Source organism: Gossypium arboreum, chromosome 6 (assembly GCF_025698485.1).
Source record: "Gossypium arboreum isolate Shixiya-1 chromosome 6, ASM2569848v2, whole genome shotgun sequence".
NCBI lineage: Eukaryota > Viridiplantae > Streptophyta > Magnoliopsida > Malvales > Malvaceae > Gossypium > Gossypium arboreum.
The window spans coordinates 33,340,740-33,361,559 of NC_069075.1; the positions used below are offsets into that span (position 1 = coordinate 33,340,740).

The window sequence follows — 20,820 nt, forward strand, 5'->3', positions numbered from 1 at the left end:
GACACAGTCCATATAAAACCTGGAATTGTAAGTTCCTCAAGAATTTCTTATAAATTTTCAGGCTCTATATTACTCATCAAGGAAGAATAATCGTCGTTTTTGACATCAGGCAATTCAAAGAACTCATTGATAGCGTTTGAAGTTATTGGTACCTTGATTCCACGAACTGGAACTTCTGTCAACTCCCTTAAGGTTAAATTTGCATAGAATTCTCGCACTAACTCCTCATCCACACTAGGTCTCTTCTCACAAAACAATCCCAATTGAGGGTTTCAACAACTTGACGAATACGTGTCATAAAGTCTTTGTAGTTGCTCTATTTCAATATAAAGCCTTTCTCTGGATGCATCTGTTGATTTTTGAAGATACTCTCGTATCTTGCTTTGGCTTTTTCACAATGGAACTTGTTTTGTGTTTCATCAATTTGGACGCAGGCATGAGTTCTCTTGCGAGGCATGATTAACCTGAACAAAAGATGGGAAAAATTATTTCTCAAAAATTTAATTAATAAAAATTATTAATGATTCAATAAATTGAAAAATTAAATATTAGAATAAAATTAAAATTTAAGAGAAAATTCGGTCTTATCACCTTTTTTTAAGAACTCCTAAAAAAATGGTTAGAAAGCAAAAGAAGTCGATTTAAGGTAGGTTGGAGGATTTAGTTAAGGATGGATGAAGGTGTGTGTCACTCGGGTGTTGGAACACTGCTAGCTGGGTGGGTAGAAGGGCGCGGTAGGAGGCAACAGTGTGCGCGGAAGCTGGGCTGGGTGTGCGAGCAGCGTGTGGAGCCTCGTCGAGTAGGCCCGGTGTGAGCGTGTAGGCGCTAGGCACAGGTACGGGACACGACCTAGGTAGCTGGGGCTGGAGTAGCAGGCACTGAACAGGGCCAGGTGCGCAATGCAGCACTCGATGGGCAGGCATACGTGAGGTCTACTGGGCGTGTGCTGGCCGACTGCTGGGTGATGCTGTGGCTAAGGGCTTTGAGTGATGAATGAATGGAGGGAAGTAAGGGTGGAATTTATAGTGAGAGTAGTAGGAATTAGAGTAAAAGTCTTAGTAATTCTACTCAAAGTTAACAACAATTAATAATCAAATATATGCATATTAAATTATTAATGTTTGTTAATTTATTAAAACAAGATTAAAATTAAACTAATCCTAATTCCATGCCAAGTTGATAAAATTAATATATCAATTATAATAGATATAATTATATATTAAAGATTATCATCTTGTTATTATTTGTAAATTTTTTTAAAAAATATTTATTCTAGATGCCTTCGAAAATATTTACAAAAGAGGCACCTAATTTTATTATTTACAAAAGAGCAACCAAAATTTAAAAATAATTCAATTAAGTCCCTAGACTTAATGAAAATTTTAAATTGAATTGCAATTTAAAACTTAGATCAAAATTGTCCTTTTTATTTGAACAACCAAAAATTTAATTTTCTATTTAGGGAATAATTTCTCAGAAAATTATGTTAAAATCAATTCCCAAGAAAGATTGGAGGGGTGACAAGCGGTCCCGCTTAAGTTCTAATCTCCTAGACAGAATTTATTTAAACATACTAATCCCAAAAATATACCCTAAATCATTTATTAAAAAGGAAAATAAGAAAAATTAAACATCCAATAAAATGAACGAAATTTGATTCCGTTCAATCTTATCTCCCTAGTAATGTTTCAGACGCTTACCATTAACTTGAACATTACCGCCCTTACCTTGGAGTTCAACAACTCTGCATGGATAGACGCAATGAATCATAAATGGACCGGACCAACGTGATTTTAGTTTACTTGGAAAGAACCTTAATATGGAATTAAATAACAAGACTTGCTGACCTGCTTCAAATTCTCAAACTCGAATGTGCTTGTCATGCCATTTCTTAAGTCTCTCCTTGAGTAATTTGGCATTTTTGAACGAGAACATTCGAAATTCCTCTAGCTCATTGAGTTAGAGTATCCATTTCTCTTTAGCAAGCTTAAGATCCAAGTTGAGTTGTCGAAGGGCCTAGTAAGCTTTGTACTCTAACTCCAAGGGCAGACGACAGGCTTTCCCAAAGACCAACCTTTAGGGTGACATCCTTAAAGGTGTTTTGTATGTTGTCCTGTAAGCCTATAAAGCATCATCCAATCTTTTGGACCAATCTCATCAGTTCGGGCAAACTACCTTCTCAAGTATGCGTTTGATCTCCTTGTTTGCCAGTTTAGGTTGCCCATTCGTCTGCGGATGGTAAGCTACAGCGACCTTATGTTTCACTCCATGTTTATCTAATAGCCATTTCATCCACTTGTTCACAAAATAGGACCCTTCATCACTGATGATGGCTCTTGGGGTTCCAAACCTTGTGAACATATGTTTCTGCAAAAACTTCATCACAACCTTAGCATCATTTATCAGATAGGCTTCAGCCTCAATCCACTTAAACACGTAGTCTATAGCTACCAAGATATTTGTTCGAGGCTGAAGCCGATCTAACAAATAATTCTACCTCAATGATATTTGTTCGAGGCATCTCATTTCTGTTGGTAACATTTCCAACCCTTTGGCATCAATTACAACTCTTTACGTAAGCATATGCGTCTTTGAATAATGTTGGCCAAAAGAATCTGGCTTGCAATATCTTGGCTGCAGTACATGTACCTTTGAAATGTCCCCCACTCAAAGCTAAGTGACAATGGTATAAAATCTTATGTATTTCATCTTCTGCCATGCATCTCCTGATCATTTGATTTACACATTTTTTAAACAAACACAGCTCTTCCCAGAAATAGTACTTCACATTGTGAAGAAACTTTTTCTTTTGATGATACGTCTTATCAATCGGCATCAAATCACATACTAAAAAGTTAGCAATATCAACAAACCAAGGAGTATTATGGGCATGATTTACCTTAGTATGTATTTGAGAATTCCCTTCTTGCGGCTCCAATCTGGACAAGTGATCTGCTACTTGATTTTCTACTCCCTTTCGATCTTGAATTTCTAGATTGAACTATTGAAGTAGAATTACCCACATGATCAGTCTCGGCTTAGCGTCTTTCTTGGCAAGTAAATACTTAATCATCGAGTGGTCCGTATAGACAAACACTTTGGTACCTATAAGATAAGATTAAAACTTTTCAAAAGCAAACACAATAGCAAGCAACTCTTTTTCTATTACCGTGTAATTCAGTTGAGCTCCTGTTAGAGTCCGACTCACATAGTAGATCGGATGAAAACTTTGTTTTTTCATTGGCCCATGACAACTCCTATTGCGAAGTCACTTGTATTACACATCAATTCGAATGGCAAATCCCAGTTTGGTGTGATGATTATGGGTGCCGTAACTAACTGACTCTTCAAATCTTTGAAAGCCTTTAAGCATTCCTCATCAAGTTTGAACGTCTCATCCTTCTCCAATAATTTGCATAAGGGTTTAGCAATTTTGGATAAGTCCTTGATAAATCTTCGATAGAAACCGGCGTTGCCCAAAAAGCTCCTAACACCCTTTATAGATGTTAGAGGTGGGAGTTTTTCAATAACATCTACCTTTTCTTTATCAACATCTATTCTGTGTCTTGTTATCCAATGCCTTAGAACAATCCCTTCTCGTACCATGAAATGGAACTTTTCCCAGTTGAGTACTAGGTTTGTTTCTTCACATCGCCTTAGTACCTTGGCTAGATTGGCTAGACAATCATCATATGTATCTCCGAATACTGAAAAATCATCCATAAAAATTTCCAAATACTTCTCAACCATGTCAGTAAAAATAGACGTCATACATCTTTGAAATGTAGCAGGTGCATTACATAAACCAAATGGCATGCGTCTAAATGCAAATGTACTGTACAGGTAGGTGAATGTTGTATTATGCAGATCTTTCGGTGCTACTATAATTTGATTATACCCGATTATCCATCAAGAAAATAGTAATAGTCTCGCCCTGTGAGTCTATCCAGCATCTGGTCTAAAAACGGCAAAAGAAAGTGATCTTTCTTAGTCACCTTGTTCAGCTTCCGTTAATCGATGCAAATTCTCCATCCCGTAATCGTTCTAGTCGGTATCAACTCGTTATTCTCATTTTCAATGACCATGATACCACCTTTCTTTATCACGCACTGGACCGGACTTGCCCATGAACTATCTGAGATGGGGTGGATTATACCTGCATCTAACCACTTGATGATTTCTTTCTTTACTATATCCTTCATGATGGGGTTCAGTCTTCGTTGTCCATCAATCATCCCTTTTTCCCCATCTTCCAGGATAATCTTGTGCATGCATACAGATGGAGTAATTTCGCAAATATCGGCTATGGTCCATCCAATATCCTTCTTGAATTGTTTCAACACCCGAATGAGTTTCTCTTCTTGCTCACTAGTTAATTCTGCTGAAACAATCATAGGCAAAGTAGAAGCTTTACCTAAATAAACATATTTTAAATGTGAAGGTAGTACCTTGAGTTCTAATTTAGGTGGCTCCTCGATTGATGCTTTTGGTTGGGCATAATCCTTTTCTCTAATTCCAAAGATTCAAAATGGGATTGCAGATTAAATTCCTTTTGATTAGCATCTAACAATGCTAAGTAGTTGAGCTCCTTCTCCACTATTAAATCCTCTAAATCGGATATTGAAGAAAAATCATCAATTGTGTCAGGAAATCGCATAGACTTAAAAACATTAAAGGTTACCTGATCATCTTGAACACGCATAGTAAGCTCGCCCTTCTGCACATCAATAAGGGTCCTTCCGGTTGCTAAGAACGATCTTCCTAAGATAATTGGCACTTCTTTGTTTGTTTCAAAGTCTAGAATAACAAAATCAGCAGTGAAGATAAATTTATCTACACGTACCAATACATCCTCAATTTTTCCTTCTAGATGTGCTGAGGATCGATCCGCTTTGTTGATATGAAGTTGCTTGAGTACTTTTAGGAACTTTTTGAATTGGATCTCTTGCTTCTGCTTTTGATGTAACACCCATGTCCTCAGCCCCTGTAACTCTCTGTTTATAACGTCATTAGTAAAATAAGGTCACACGGCCACAAACACGCCAATGTGCTTAGGCCGTATGGTGAATTAAATTCTCAAAATTAAGTGCAGACTTCACATGGCCAGAGTACATACCCATGTCCCAAAGCTGTGTCCTCCACACGGCTGAGACATACAGCCGTGTCTCTACTCTTGTGTTTACTATTGGGCATTCCGTTTTGCATTAGTTAGGGTGTAGGGGACACACAGCTGGACGACACACCCATGGGGCGGACCATGTGTCACACACGGCCTAGACACATGCCGTGTGTCTACCCGTGTGGACAATCTTTGAGGCTATTTTCCAAGCAAATTGCCACCCTTAATTGCACATACACAAACATGACTTCAATGGCACCTCATATAACATGTTTTCATGTACTTAAACCTTCATAGGCATATCTCATGCATGACAACTTCATTTCACCAACACACATGTACTAAAAAGCAATATCTCCTAGGTTTACATGCATGCATTTTCATACCAAACCATTCACACACATAGTAGCCATCATTATTCAACCATCAACAACTATAAGCCATATCATAATAGAAATTGGCACATACATGCATAGATGTATAGTGTAACACCCCATACCCATACCCTACGCTGGGACGGAATACGAGGCGTTACCAAACTTGAATACATACATTCACACGTTTCTTAATCATCAAATTTTGGTCAATTTAAAACTTTTCCACTTTACATCAAAAACTCCATAATAAAGGCCTACTGGGCTCTAATCGTTCATTTAAAACTATCCGGAAATGATTCGGGTCTTCCCGCAACCTTAAAAAAATATTACTAGACACAAGGGGCACACGCCCATGTGACCAATCCAACATGGTCGTGCTGTTGGCCTGTGTGGTTCACATGGCCTAAGCAATACAGGGACGCGCCCATGTCCGACACCCGTGTGGAATTAATTTTAAATTCACATTTACAGGGGTTTTCACACGGCCTGGCACACGCTCGTGTCCTTAGCCCGTGTCCTTCACACGGCCATGACACGCCCGTGTCCTAGCCCATGTACAAAAACCTAGACATTTTATTTCTAACGTCAGCAATCCTTAAGGGTCACACGGCCAAGGCACATGCCCATGTGCTAGAATGTGCCCTTCACATGACTGGGACACATGGCCGTGTCTCTGCCCGTGCGTTTACTACCATGCATACTGACTTGCAATTTTTACGTGCAGGGGACACACGACCGGATCACCAGCCCGTGTGGCGGACCGTGTGTCACACAAGGCCTAGACACACGCCCTTGTGCCTACCCGTGTGGACAAAATAAGGCTATTTACCAAGCCTCTTTACCACCCTTATTTACTTAACCTACATAAAATCAATCTATACTAAAACAAGGGCACATCACATAGCCAAACTAACTACGATGGACAACATTTTATTGTGCATTTTACCCATTCATAAAAAAATAAAATCTTCTATATAAATATCAAAATAAGCATTGACCATTATCCATGGCCTTATACAAAATGAATATATTTATCCCAAGCCAACACATTTGGCTATTTCTCAATGACACAAAACATTAAATTCTAGCCTTATACATGCCATACACAAAAACAAGAAGTCAAACTATACCGAGTGCTTCGAAAGATAGTGTGATCATGGCCTCCGATGTCTGTTGATCCTCGAGCTATTTAGGCAACACTATATGAAAATGGAGAAAAGAGGGAGTAAGCATAAAGCTTAGTAAGAAGTATACAAACACATAGTAACAACTATTCAATTTATCATCATGCTCTTAATATGAATAGGAATAAACACAACTTACTCATCACAATACAGTACTCATCATATAATATATATTGAACTCATGTCTCACACAGACTGAATAAGTACCTGTATCACTCACAACACAATTATACTTTTCTCTTGAGTTTAAACCATAACTTTCACCGTGGAACCATTCGGAACACTACCAGATATTCAATAAGCTTCAAACGTAAGGTAAGATGCTAATGCCATGTCCCAGACATGGTCTTACACTAGTTCATCTCGTAGCCGATGCATGTCCTAGACATGTCTTATACTGGCTTACATCTCGACGCTGATGCATGTCCCGGACATGTTTTACTCTAGCTCTCGTCTCAATGCCGATGCCATGTCCCAGACATTGTCTTACACTCTCTGTCATAATGTAGCCGATGCATGTCCCAGACATGTCTTACTCTAGCTCACAATAACTCATACATCATGGCATGAATATCCGATTTATTTCCTATGGTCCAACTGGTGATTCTACTATCTCAACTATCATCATGCATTCACATTTCCAAAGTCAAGCATTTCATATTATATCAATTCAACCCATATAATAACAAAGTAGTTGTATTATTTGCATACAATTTACCTCGGTTACAAAAAGTAGGCAACTAGTCGGTTTAATCAATTTAATCACTTTATTGATCTAGGCACTCAATAATCTATATTTGGGCAAAATAACCATTTTGCCCCTAGACTTTTACAAAATGACCATTTTACCCCTGGGTTTGAAAATCAATTTTTATCGCATTTCCTCATATCAAAAGCCTAGACGAACCCCTTTTTCTCTTATAGCAATCTAGGATTTCCACTATCTCACACATTTATCATCAAATTTTTAAATTATGAAAAATAGTCCCTATTAGGGTTTTCATGAGAAATCCCTTCACAAAAGTTGTTTATTACACATCTAATACTCGTATTCTTCCATAAAATTCTAGAAAAATACACATATGCTTTCATGGAAAAACCCTAAACTCTCAACCATTTTGTCAAATAGTCCCCTTAATAGAAAGCTTATGCTTCAAAGGGTCCAAAAATGTAAAAATCATCAATAAAAAGTATGTAAATCACTTACTTGCAAGATGAGCAAGTTACTGAAATTTTTGAATCTCAAACCCCCCCAAAAATGGCTGAAAAATCGGTAGAGAAGAAATGGGAAATAGGATGATATCATCTTTCTTTTATTTTATTTCTTTTTGGTCAAAATAAGTCACCAACTTCACCTAATATTAACTATTTTGATTTTCCTTGTCTCATGGTCGGCCATCACCTATTTAATGGCCTAATTTCACTTTAAAGAACCCTAATTTATGATACGTGGTAAATTTGACACCCTTAGTTATCAATTTAAGACTTTTGCACTTTATGCGATTTAGTCCTTTTTCACAATTGGGTTCACAAACGTCAAAATTAACTTACCAAATTTTTCATGCACTAATATAAACATGCTATGACTCTAAAATAATAATAAAATAATTTTTTTCCAACTTCAGATTTGTGGTCTCAAAGCCACTGTTCCGACTAGTCCCAAAATCGGGCTGTTACATATAGGTTTACAACCCAAAAATCATTGTAAGCCGTATCTCATGGCCTTATACAAAATGTATCATAACACCCTCATAAGCCAACACATTGGCTAAACTAATATGACATATAACCAAATAACCAAGTTCCTATACATGCCATACTCAAAATAAAGAGACTAACTATACCCAAAAGATCCGATTGATAGTGTGATCGAGCCGCCGATGTCTTTTGATCCCCGAGCTAGCTTGGCGATACTACAAGAAAATGGAAAAGAGAGGGAGTAAGCATAAAGCTTCGTAAGCTTGCATGTAAATAATAAGCAATAAAGATATATATTTGTGTACACATCCATAATATAACTTAAATTCATTTCATTCTCAATAATCATTGTAATCATATTCGATCTTATTCAACTTACATAATGATCAATGGAACTCAAGATCATAATTCCTTCATGTTCATCTTATCGAAGTTTTGTCATTTCATAATTTCAATAACTATGAGCTTGACGTACATACTTGTACCCATTTTGACATGATCGTACCTCGTTATTTCTTTGACAAACCTTAGATTACCCATTGAACCACTTGGAATACTAAGGGATGCTTAGGAAATCATAATCACATAGTAGGTTGCTAATGCCATATCTCAGTTATGGTCTTACATGGGACCACATATCGATGCCAATGCCATGTCTTAAACATGGTCTTACATGGGATCACACATATCGAAGCGGATAGCCCAACTATGGTCTCACACGATGTCTCATATCGATGCCAACGCCATGTCCTAGACATGGTGTAACACCCCGTACCCGAGTCCGTTACTGGAGTCGAACACAAGGTGCACACAGACTTAACTTAATTGTTTTCACAGTCCATAAAAAAAAAAAAATTTCCAGACTAGCTGGTTACTGCATCACTGTCGCCTTAAAAATCATATCTTGAGTTTTAAAACTCAAAAATCAGTTTCGTAATTTTTCCCTGAAACTAGACTCATAAGTCCATCAACATATTCTTTTCTAGAATTTTTGGTCGAGCCAATTAGTACAGTTTATTAGTTAAAGTCTCCCCTGTTGCAGGGATCGACTACACTGACCTTCGTGCGTTACGAATTGGATATCTCCCTGTACAGGGCTTCAATACTGATGCCGTTTGTTTCTATAGAAACTAGACTCAGATAGGAATCTATTCATATATGGCATGACTCCTAATCATCTCTGGTTAATTTACAATGAATTTCCAAAGTCGAAACAGGGGATCCAGAAACCGTTCTGGCCCTGCTTCACGAGAACTTTAATATCTCTTAACATATAACTCATATGACCGTTTCGTTTCTTCCATATGAACGTAGATTCATCAAGGTTCATTTACATAATTTATTCACTATTTAATACCATTCCTACTATTTTTAGTGATTTTTCACATCCACATCACTGCTGCTGTCAGCATCTGCCTTTAAGGTAGGCTTTACCTATTTCATGATTTCCATGGTTCAATTGGCCCTTTTTTTGCATACATAGCACAAAGTGTGATCATGATTAACCATTCCAATGGCTAATCGTTTCAAAACAATTCCATACCTCATAGTGATCAACATACAAACGATTATAGTACTATGCTAAAAACGTATATAAGCCATTTTCGCATGGCTATCCAAGTTTACACAAAACCGAAAGGTACATGACCTACAACAAAAGGGTAGTCCTATACATGCCATTTCAAAGTTCAACCAAAATTGTACCAAAATGGGGCTTTGATAGTGTGGATGACTTCGACTTTGATGATCCCGAATCCGATAGCTAACGAGCAAAATCTATAAAGCAGAGAACAAAGAAACGGAGTAAGCAATTTATGCTTAGTAAGTTTTAAGCAAAACAAAGTGTTCTCAATCACTATCATTGGTCATTCATTTCAACTGTTCGATGAAGTTAATCTAAAGCTTCATCTCGATCTATAATGTCATTAAACGCAACACTTGGCTGCCACATATATACTTTGAATAATAATGACCTAGATGGTCAAATATTTCCAAAGCACATGCTTCATCGATTATCATCTTTCAATAATCCTCTCCACTTGTTCATAATCACATCCATACTTAAGCTTACAAATCATAATCCTTACCTCTTTGATACTGATAATTCACCTCGAAATCACTCCACCGATGAGTAAGTGATACGTACCTGAACATCTTAAATACATAATACTTATTTGATGATAACTTAATGCAGATACTCAATATCAAAGTCTTACTTGAATCCTAGCATTTAGCCATCGGGTCTTTAAAGCTCGGATATAGTACGAGCACGAAGCCTACGGACATTAATCAGGATAATATTCTCGCATAAAGCCTGCGGGGTTTTAACCCGGATATAGTACTGACACAAATGCCCTTCGGGACTTATCACATTTATACACTTTCACATTCATCACATCGGCCATTAGGCCTTATCACATATATACACACTTTCACATTCATCACATCGGCCATTAGGCCTTATCACATATATACACACTTTCACATTCTTCACATCGGCCATTAGGCCTTATCACATATATACACACTTTCACATTCATCACATCAGCCATTAGGCCTTATCACATATATACACACTTTCACATTCATCACATCGGCCATTAGGCCTTATCACATATATATATCTCATACAAATTTCATATTTTTCTTGTACATCAATTTCAGCAATAGCCTATAAGTAACTCAAATAGTTTCATCAAGTTTACAACAACATCACATATTCACTACAAGCAGTTTTTCTGAACAACAGTCACTAAGTTGTTTATAACTGGAGCTACAAAACTCAAAATCAATTGCCGTTAATTTTCCCCGAATGTAGACTCATGTATCTTCCACCCATAAAATTTTCAGAATTTTAGGTTTGGCCAATCAATACCAGATTTTTCTTAAAGTTTCCCCTGTTTCACTGTTTGACTAATCTGACCACCCTTCACTACGAATCAAATTTTTCATTGTACGGAATTCATAATGTGTTCTATTTGGTTCCATTTGAAACTAGACTCATTAAGGAGTCTAAGCATATAAATCTTATCTCATAACCATTTTGTACAAATTATAATGATTTTCCAAAAACAGAATAGGGAATTTCGGAGTCATTCCGACACTGTCCCGCACAACTTTAAATATCTCTTTATAGGAAATTTCTTTGCTCACACGGCCTCTTTTATAAGGAACTAGACTAATTAAGCTTTGATTACATACTTTATTCAGCCTATAATTTCACACCAACAATTTATGGTGATTTTCTAAAATCATGTTACTCATGGCTGTCCTAAGCAAATTATTACAATTTGCTCTTAAATTTCCAAGTCCAAACACTTATGAACTTACCATTTGAGTTTTAAACATATCATGACCACATCATATCTTATTAAATCAACTCATTATGTCCTATTTTGATTGAATTTACTCGACGTTTGATCACTTAAAACTTACCTCGGACGTTGCGAACGATTACGACGGCTATTCGATCACCTCTTTCTTTCCCTTATCCAACTTTGATCCTCTAGGCTCTTGAGCTAGATCAAACAATTTACTTCCCAAATTAAACATAGTCATCGACATCCATATACATTTTATACTAGCCGATCATGTATAATGTTTTGTAACTTAATAAACTTATCATACATTATGTATTCATAATATTTGTGCAGCCAATTATCCATGGTCATACACACACAATCAAAAATAAATACCACTTTTCATATCCTCTAGGCCCTAAGCGAATACACTTGTCATGTTCACCTACATTTTTCAAGTACAACATTCTCATTTTCGGCATTAGTATCAAGCATAATAGCTAATTCTTCCCACCACTTCATCAATGCAATCATACCATCACAAATCAACTTAAAATAACCATATCTAATAATCAAATACCTATAGCATTGCACATTTCTCACATAGCAAGTATAACTAAATTCATTATTAATATATATATATATATATATCTAAACACTTAACTACAAGATTTAATCACCATTATCAAATCATAAAACAGCTTATAACCATCATCTATATTTACTTCACATAAACCGAAATAACCATTACATCATCTTTAAAACACTTAGCATTTTACCCATTTAATCAAGCCAACTCTCAAGACCATTCCATCACACAAATTATACCATAAATCATACTTACAATTTCAGTTAATGCATGACCGAAACTCACCATCACTAACACCATTATCAAACCAAAACCAAAACACATCTATGGGATGAGTAGAGTTTGAACTAATCATCTCAAACATGCATAGATTTTCAAGAATCATTCAATACATACCTCATTCTAGCCATCTTCTAAGCCAAAAATCAAAGCAACCAAACTTTCCTCTCCTCCCTTTAGGCTACGGCAATGGAGGACAAAGATCAACCAATTTTTGATTCAATTTTCTCTATGACCCAATGCACATACCTTGGATTTTTAGCTTGCTATCTTGCTGAAATTCTCAAAGCATATTTCTTCTTTCTTTCTCCAACATTCGGCAAGAACAATGTGGGAATGTATGGCTTTCTTTTTTCTTTTTTTTTTCTAATACTTATTTCCTATTATAAAACCATGTAGTCATTATAATATTAACACAAAATGCATGTTTTTTGTATCCCATACCATCATGGCCACCACTTCCTCTAGAGTGGGGAATTTGACATGCAAGTACAATTATTTTGCAACATGCATAAATAGGCCACTTACATTTGCCTAGCACATTTCTAAATTCTTTCACATAAGTCCTATTTAATAAAATTCACTCACAATTAACAAAATTCAAACATGAAATATTCACACATACAATAAGCACAGAATATAACATCTAATTATTTTTGTGACTCGGTTTTGTGGTCCCGAAACCACTTTTCGACTAGGGTCACATTAGGGGTGTCACACATGGTGTTACATGGGATCTCATATCAATGCCATATTCCAAATATGGTCTTACGTGGTAGTACATAACGATGCCAATGCTATATCCCAGATATGGTCTTATATGGGATCTCATCACCCAAATGTTATGACACTTGTACCCTAAGTATTCCTACGGTTCAACTGGCTTTCATCACCTCAAATTTTTGTTGGACAACCTCAATAATGTTCACAACAACAATTATACGATTTATGTGAAATTAAATATTAAATTCATAAATAAATGCTATATTAATTACACACAAACTTACCTCGGAACAAAAAATGGACAATTACTTCGATTTAGTCCAAGATCTTGCTCTTTCCTTAGTCTAGGCCTAGACTCTGTTTTTCTTGATCTATAATAGCAAATTCTCACTTATTTAATTATCACATTACTCATATCAGTCCATAAATCATACTTTGGAAAAATTATAATTTTACCCCTAAACTTTCACATATTTACACTTTTGCCCCTAGGCTCGTAAAATGAAATGTGTCCAATTTATTTGTTACCCAAGCCTAGCCAATTCATATTCCCTCTTATAACAGCCCTCATTTTTCATCAAATAACATTTTTGACACCAATTTTTGCATGTTTTACAAATAAGTCCTTTTTGATGTTTTCATGAAAAATCACTTAGAAAAGGATATTCATTTAACACCAAACTCCCATATTCCTTCATTAATCATCAAAATATATGCATGAAACACATGGGTAAATTTTTATGCATGAACTCTAGCTTAAAATAATGGTAGAATTAGCTAGACCATGCTTCAAAGATCTCAAAAACATAAAGAACATTAAAAACAAGGCTAGGATGTACTTACTATCAAGCTTGAAAGATTGAAGAAACCCTAGCTATGGTGACTCTTGAAATTCGGCACAAGCATGAGAAAGATAAATAGATTTTGACTTTATTTTCCCTTTTAATTTTTTTATTTACCAAAAGACAAAAATGCCCTTAAGGCCTTTCTTTAAAATTTTACCCATGCATGCCCATTTTTATCTATAAAAATAGAAATTGGGAAAATTTCTATTTAAGGACCTCTAATTATTAATCTAAATCCATTTCATACCTAAAGTTTCTAGAATCTCTAATTTTGCAACTTTTGCAATTTAGTCCTAAAATTCAAATTGGACATTTATTCACAAAATTTCTTCATGAAACTTTTACACAATCATGAAATAATATCATAGACTTCATAATAATCTCAAAATAATTATTTCTACTTCGAAGTAATGGTCTTGAAACCACTGTTCCGACTAGACCCTAATTCAGAATGTTACACTCGCCATGTATGCCTTCAATAAATTCTCTAAGCTATTGGATGATTCAGCTTGACCTGGTTTCTAAACTTGTTGGGAGAAACTAGGTGGCTGGGTTGGTCTAGGTTGGGCATAAGTGTTACTGGTTCCAGCCCCTTGGTTACTCTAGGAAAATTTTGGGCGATTTCGCCATGATGGGTTATAGAAATTGGATTGCAGTCCTTGCCTTCCTCAATTTTGGTTCTAGTTACCCATGTAATACACGGATTCTAGGTTCGATGGACATTATTCAAAAAAATGTCCTTCCCCACAATAGACACAGGCTATACTGTAAAATTTATTCGGTGGTTGTGCTGTAAAACTATTACATCCATTAGTGACCCGTCTTCCTAAAGATGCTCGATTGGTTGGCCATTGATAATTATTGCTGGTAATCCTCTCAATGATTTCATAAGCCTCATTATTAAGACTTAGAAAGGAGAGAACCATTAGCAAAAGCATCCACTACCATCCTCACGTGAGCATTGAGACCATTATAAAATGTCTCAAGTTGGATGCAATGTGGGATTCAGTGATGAGGGCACTTTCATAATAATTTTTTACACCTGTCTCATGCCTCATGTAATGACTCATCATCCATTTATTGAAAAGCAGTGATCTCGTTCCTTAACTTAGCATTCTTGCTAGGCTGGAAATACTTCATGAGGAATATTTCTACTGACTCTTGCCATGTTGAAATTGAATTTCGTGGCAATGAGTTCAACCAGGCTCGAGCTCTGTCTCTTAGTGAATATGGGAACAACTTCAATCGTAATGCATCTTCGGGTACTCCAGCTAACTTGAAAGAATCGCTCACCTCCATAAATAGTCTCAAGTGTAGGTGAGGATCTTCGGTAGGCATTCCACTAAATTGGCCCACTTTCTGAAGCATCTGGAGCATGACTAGCTTCAGCTCGAACTGTTGTGCCTCAATTTTGGGTCTCTTAATACCCAGATTAAGATCATTAAACACTAGCACGACATACTGTCTTAAAGCTCTATCCTTACCATTAGTAATAAGGATAGGATTTTGAGCATGGTTTGCTCTGTTTCCTTGATTCGAATTTTTAGAGTTCATCTCTTCGGTCCTTCTCTGACTTGCTTCTCTTTTTCACTATCAGAAAGTTCGTTCAATCTCAGGGTCTATAGGGAGTAAATCGATGATTCAGTCAATACTCTTAAACACCTGAAATAATCACATAAAAATTAATTAAGTTAAAAGTGAACAGAAAAAAAAAAACCAAAATTCAAAACTAACAATTTCACAAATAATGACTTTTTAAAACACAGTCCCCAGCAACGGCGCCAAAAACTTAGAATGTAACATCCCGAAATAGGGCTTAGTCAGAATAGTGGTTTTGGACCACAAATATGACATCAAAATATTTATTTTATGATTATTATAAGTCATGGAATATGATAATATGCATGTGTTAAAGTTTCATGAAGAAATTCTTTGAGTAAGGTGTCCAATTGGAAATTAGGGAGTAAATTGAATAAATTGCAAAACTTTGATTCTAGAAGCAATTTGTATGAAATTGCTTTAGATTATAAATTAGAAGGTATTGGAGAGAACTTTTCCCAATTTCTAAGTTTTTGGACAAAAATGGGCTTGCACGGATGAAATTTTAAAGAAAGAGCTTAAGGACATTTTGGTCATTGGGCATTTTAATGAAATAAAATGGGAAAAAGGAGGCAAAAATCAGCCATTTTCTTCTCCATGGCTGCCGAAAATTGAAGGGACACCATAGCTAGGGTTTTCAACATTTTCAAGGTCAATAGTAAGTGCTCCCAAGCCCCGTTTTTAATGTTCTTTGTATTTTTGAAATTCCGGTAGCTTGCTCTCTCCATTTCTACCCATATTTCATGCTAGGGTTCATGTTTAAAAATTTACCCATGCATGAGTTACTTGTATTTTGATGGTTTATGGAAGAATATGAAAGTTGGGTGAGTGTTAAACATCTTTTTCTAGGTGGTTTTTATGAAAAACCCCTAAAATGACCTTTTTTCAAAAGGTGTAAAATATGTGGTAGAAATGAGAAATAGTGGAAAATGTGGGCTTCCATAAAAGTGAAAAACATTTGGCTAGGCTTGGGTAAGGTAGAAATTGCATGCATTTCATTATACGAGTCTAGGGACTAAATCGTAAAAATGTGAAAGGTTAAGGGAAAAACGGTTATTTGGACTGAGAGTGGAATTTAGACTTGAAATGTATAATGTGGAGTGTTAATGATTTAATTTTGTTGTAATAGACCCCGAGGAACAAATTTTGGAGGTCGGTCGAGAAAAATGAAAGGTTTCGGAATAACCGAAACACAGCATCGAAACAAATACCAAGTAAGTTCGGATAACTTAAAGTAAATTCCTAATATGCCTAATTATATGATTTGTGAATGACTGACGATTGCATTTATTGGTAGCATAAGTTTTCATGAAATGCATTCCTAATAATGATGTGTTGAAAAATTGTTTCGGTTGAGGTTAAAAAGGGAATTCAAAGGATAAACCATGTTTTACATGTGTAATGAGATCCTGCATGTGTTGCAGAAATGATTTAGCCTGGACGGGTAATCTGTTGATCTCAATTATGAAAAGGATCTAGCCCGGACGGGTGTTCTTTGGATTATTGAACCTCCCAAAGAATACATGTGCATTATGGATTTAGCCCGGACGGGTAATCCGATCAAGGTCTGAATTTAGCCTGGACTGGTAATTAAGATCTGAGTTCATTAAAGGTATTTGTCGCAATAAGGGATTTAGCCTGGACTGGCAATCCCGGCATCATCTTATGAGTTTACGATATGGGGGATTTAGCCTGGACTGGTAATCCTGCCATAAGATGTGAGGTTCGCGGGAGTGCACACCTGAAATGATCATCCTTATGAATTGACGGTTAATGGATATTCCATCGAGATTTCCTAGACACTCAATGGGATTAACATGAAATACATGTACAATATGAAATGTTGAATGATGAGCTCATCTAAGATAAATTACATGGTGTTTTATTATGTGACTAACTCATTGGTTGAGTGTATGTGATAGGGAGCCATTTCATACTTGTTGGTTTCCTTATCTATTATGGATGTATGCTAATTACTTGGTAAGTTTTCTTTCCAGTTATTCGAGCTTACTAAGCATGAAAATGCTTACCCCTCTCTTTTCCCTATCTTTCGGAGCTCGAGGACTCGTAAAGGTTGGAAGACAGTTGGAGAGTCAACACACTATCAACTAGTCCAGCTTTGGCACATAGATACATTATTTTGTTCAATGGCATGTATAGGTATTTTTGGGTTATTTTGTCATATGTGTCATTTGCTTAGCAATGTAAAGGCTTGAATGTTATGTCCATTCATTTTGTGTATGGCCTTGATATATGACCTGTATTGGCGTAGGTTGCTATCCTACTAATCATGCAATTTTTACTTGTTGAAATGATTACATGGTGTATTATGAATGGATACAATAAATGTGACCAATTCATTTGAAATTGGGAGGATCACAGTTGGCAATGAGTTAAAAAATGAGCCAAATCCGATATTGTGATTAATGAGACTATAATCCTTAATACAAAAAAGGTAACCTAGCATGTGCAAAACCAATGATATGAGGTTTACATGCAATTGACAATTATGATAGAACTTTAGTGAGATTAGGGCATGTTAGATATCAGTAGAAGCTATAGATGAGAGTGGGCAATTGAGGGACACCAAAGGCTTGAAAAGTAGCCTAATAAGGTCCACACGAGTAGACACATAGGCGTGTGTCCAGGCCGTGTGTGACATACCAATCGCCCTTGGGCGTTTGGTATGAATGTGTGTCCTCTGTACCTAAAATTTTTAGTCAGTGTCGAACACGAGCTAGACACACAGGCGTGTGTCTTGGCCGTGTGAATCTGACAGAATACTCAAGTTTTTGACACGGGGTGACCACATGGGCGTGTCCCAATCCACATGGGTGTGTGTATGATCTCAACATGGGCATGCAAGGTAATAACCTCTAAGTTTTCCTTAGATCTTTAGTTTGGTCCCAAACCTTTCTCAAAGTTTGTTTAGGGCCTCGTAGGCCGAAAATTGGGACACTACAATGTTAATGGGTTTTTTTTTAGTTGAAACAAAATTTTATAACCCGTATTTTCTGTTTATGCTTATATATATGTCTAGTAACGCCTCGTACTTGTCCCCAATTTCGAGTACGGGTAAGAGGTGTTACATTTAGTGGTATCAAAGCTATGGTTTAGTCGGTTCTAGGACTACCGTAGAGAGTATTGGATATCACTATACATGCCATTATTTGAACATTAATAGTGTGACATCTCCTAACTATTTAAATTATTTTTGAATATAGTAAATGTCTTCCAATCAAGCACAAGATGAGTTCGAGGGAACCGAGAGTCATGCTCTAGCTTCCGTACAACAAACTGTTTCTAGTTATAGTAAAAGGTCTATGTCTAAAGGCCAGGAAGAGGCCAAGGCTGCCTTCTTCGAAATGATGGACGAGTGGCTTGGGGATTACTTGAGGAATCGCCCCAACATACCACGACCTCCCCCGCCCCCTAACCAACCTAATGAGGAAGTACCACGAGGTATGGTACCTACGAGAGTTGGAAAAGCCATTATAGACAAGCTTAGAAAGTATGGGGCTGAAGAATTTAGAGCTAAGGTTGATGATGATGCCGAAAGAGCCGAGTTCTGGCTTGAGAATACTACACGGGTATTAGATGAATTGTCGTGCACACCTAAGGAGTGCTTGAAGTGTGTTGTGTCCCTCCTGAAAGATATGCATACCATTGGTGGAAGACTGTATCTTTCGTGGTGCTGAAGAAAAACATTACTTGGGAATTTTTTCAAGCAGGGTTTAAAAAGAAATACATCAGTCAGAGGTTCTTAGACTCAAAGTGAAATGAGTTCCTGGAACTCAAATAAGGGAATAAGACTGTAGCAGAATACGAGAGAGAGTTTGTAAGGCTAAGTCAGTATGCAACTGAATGGGTCCAAACTGAGTCAGAAATGTGTAAACGCTTTGAGGAAGGTCTGAATAAGGAAATCAAGTTGTTGATCAGAATCTTTGAAATACGGGAGTTTGCCGCATAGGCTGATCAGGCCAAGAAGGTCGAAGAGCTTAGTAATGAAAGAAAGCAAGCTAAGAGAGAAGCTCGAGTTTCGAGCAAGAAGTCCAGTGGTAAGACGCTCTCGTTTCCTACGAAGAAATCAAGGAGCCAGCATGAACGCTCCACTTCATCGGTAGGATATTCGGGTAAAGCGAGAGGCTCCAAATGACGAAATCATAGGTCTTCCTCCCCGATGGTGACTAGTGTGGGAAGTGTAGATGACCAAAAGCTGAAGTGTAAAAGTTGTAACAAATTTCACTCTAGAGGGTGCTGAATGAAGAGTGGTGCATGTTTCAGATGTGGTTCTCTTGATTACTTTCTCAGAGACTGCCTAGAACAAAATGAAAAAGAAGTGGAAGTGACTCCAAAGTCGAGTACTCCATTACTTGAGGTAAACCTCCGAGGTACCCTGGAAGTGCTAGTGGTAGTTGAGTTGCGGCTAAAGAGAAGGCAAAAACAGAGGCTCGAGCCCCAGCGAGAACATATACAATGCGCATTCAAAAGGAAGCCTCTACTCCTGATGTTATTACGGGTACTTTTTCTCTTTTTAATACAAGTGTCATTGCTTTAATTGACCAGGGGTCGACGCATTCATATATTTGTATTAGATTGGTGTCTAGTATGAACATACCCGTTGAACCTACGGAATTCATCATTAGAGTGTCGAACCCACTAGGCAAATCAGTCCTGGTTGATAAAGTCTGTAAGAATTTTCCTTTGACGATTCAGGGTCATTTTTTTTCGGCTGACCTTATGTTGTTATCTTTTGATGAGTTTGACGTAATACTGGGTACAGATTGGTTAGCCCTGCATGATGTGATTGTAAATTGTGTTAGTAAGCATATTAAATTGAAATGCCCGGATGATGAGATTCTACGGGTCGATTTAAGAGAATTGGGTTTGCCGCCGATTGTAATCACAGCAATGGTTTCTCAGAGATTTATAAGGAAAAGGTATGAAGCCTATCTTGAATTTGTATTCAACACTAAGGAAATAGATTTGAAGATTGAGTCTTTGCTGATAGAATGTGAGTATCCAGATGTGTTTCAAGAGGAATTACTCGGACTACCCCCTGAAAGAGAAATAAAGTTTGGCATTAAATTGATACCAGGGACAGCCTC

The 20,820-nt window shown here is 36.8% G+C and overlaps 1 non-coding gene across 1 annotated transcript; it reads left to right on the forward strand.

Annotated features, from left to right (window-relative positions):
* Positions 1-15,116: 15,116 nt before the first annotated feature.
* On the forward strand, positions 15,117-15,223 carry LOC128294332 (small nucleolar RNA R71). Its single transcript, XR_008284644.1, has one exon. It is a non-coding gene; the product is annotated as a small nucleolar RNA R71 (small nucleolar RNA).
* Positions 15,224-20,820: the final 5,597 nt, after the last annotated feature.